The sequence below is a fragment of the Arachis hypogaea genome, chromosome 1 (genome assembly GCF_003086295.3).
Source record: "Arachis hypogaea cultivar Tifrunner chromosome 1, arahy.Tifrunner.gnm2.J5K5, whole genome shotgun sequence".
In the NCBI taxonomy this organism is placed as follows: Eukaryota; Viridiplantae; Streptophyta; class Magnoliopsida; order Fabales; family Fabaceae; genus Arachis; species Arachis hypogaea.
In genome coordinates this window covers 45,266,867-45,269,190 of record NC_092036.1, presented here as the reverse complement: position 1 = coordinate 45,269,190, position 2,324 = coordinate 45,266,867, and positions in this window count along the sequence as shown.

The following is a 2,324-nucleotide window of genomic DNA, read 5'->3' as shown; positions in this document are numbered from 1 at the left end:
TTTTAGGTAGCATTCGACTGGATTTGACGGAGTTTCTGCAGCTCAAGAATTAAAGGAGATATCAGCGAGGAGCGACGCGTACGCGTGACTGACGCGTACGTGTGATTTGGAGCTTTCCACGGCGACGCATGCGCGTGACTGACGAGTACGCGTGATTTGAAGATTTGCTCAGCGACGCGTGCGCGTGACCGACGCGTCTGCGTGACTTGTGAAAAAGACCATCGACACGTACGCGTGACTGACGCGTACACGTGACATGCGCGACGAGCAGAAAATGTAGAAAACGTTGGGGGTGATTTCTGGCCCCATTTTAGCACCCAAGTTAGGCGCGGATCCAGTAAAATCAAGTGGTCCCCACGTTACAAGACGCAGAGTAGTTAATTAATTCTGATTTAAATTCAAATTTGATTTTGAAAATAGGAAAAGATATGATTTTAATTTTAGAAAATAGATTTTTAAATTAATTAGAATTAGTTATAAAAAGGGGAGACTTCTCTTCTATTGAGGAGATTCCATTAGGAAATTCTATACAAATTTACATTTTACATTCCATGAGCAACTAATCCTCCATTGTTAAGGTTAGGAGCTCTGTATATTTGTATGGATTGATTCATTTGATCTTTCTAATTTAATTCATGTTTTGATTTATATTTCAATAATTGTTTTCGTTCTTTATTTTATGAATTTGGGTGGAACGGAAATATGACTCATGTTCTAATTGAGTTCTTGTATAACTTGGAAAAAGCTCTTTACTTGAACAACAGCTTGAAAACATATTATCCTGAATTTCTAATTGTTTGTATTTAACGGGATACATGACATATAATTCCCTTATTTTTGGATAATTAGGATTCTTGTGGCATATAAACTGGAATTTGATCATCACCTTCTAATTGAAATTAATTGACCAAGGAATTGGCAGTTAATGAATTTTAGAGGAGACTAAGAAGGTCTAAGGAATTAGGGTCTAGTCACATATAGTTTGCCATGAATTAAATCTTGCATGATTAAAATAGTTAGTAAGAAAAATCAATTCGAAAAATAGATAACTCTGAAGTCTTAACTGTTTTCTCCATATTTTATTCCCAACTCATTGCTGCTTACTTTCTGAAATTCTTAATTTACTGTTTAATGCTCTTTGAATACCAAAACATTCTTTTCTATTTGTCTAACTAAGCCAATCACTTAACCATTGTTGCTTAGTCCATCAATTCCGGGATCGACCCTTACTCACGTAAGGTATTACTTGGTACGACTCGGTGCACTTGCCGATTAATTTGTGGATTATAAAATACTGCACCAAGTTTTTGGCGCTGTTGTCGGGGATTGATTGTAATTGACAACTATTCGTTGTTTGATTACTTAGATTAGATAATTTTTCTTTTAATTAATTTTATTATTATTATTAATTTTTATTTTTTTATTTCTTTTTTTCTTCCCTTTATTGTCTTTCCGTTAGCAAGTTTTCCATCCCCCTTGTCCTCGGTTTTCTTTTTCTTACGTCCTTTTATTTTATTTTATTATTTTTTTAAATCTCGTGTCCCTTCTTTTTTTAATTTTTTAATTTTCATTTTTTATTTTTGTTTCGTTTTTGTTTTTTTTTTCTCTTTCATTATATTTTTTTTACTTTCTATATTTTATTAGTTTTATTTTATTTTTGTCTTTAAATTAAAAAAAATTTTGCATCCTATATTATTTTTCTTTAATTTCTGAAATTAAGTTTGGTGTCACTTAGTTATTTTTTATTTTAATTTTTTCCATTTATTTTTTTTTTTGTTATTTTCGAATTTTTCTATTTTAATTCTACCCATAATTTTTTAAATTCATTTATTTATTTTAATTAGTATTTTTATTTTATCTCTTTACACAGGTTACCTCAATGGGAATTCTCTGCATTCTGACATAGAGATTCTCATCTTTTCTTATTTTCTGTTTGTTTATACATAGGAACAGAGACAAAGGACATCTCTTAGACTTTGATCCTGAACCTGAAAGGACTTTCAGGCGACGTTTACAACAGGCAAGACTTTACAAGGTTGCAGAACCCACTATGGATCCTAATAATGCTGATAATGCTAATGTGGCAAACCCGAATGGGAATGAACAACAAAGGAGAGTACTTGACTCTTTCTCTGCTCCTACAGCAGATCTGTATGGAAAAAGCATTGTGGTACCTCCTATAGCTACGAACAACTTTGAGTTGAAGCCACAACTAGTCACCCTGGTGCAACAAAACTACCAGTATCATGGTCTTTTCCATGAAGACCCAAATCAATTTATTTTTAATTTTCTGCAGATTTGTGATACTGTGAAGACAAATGGAG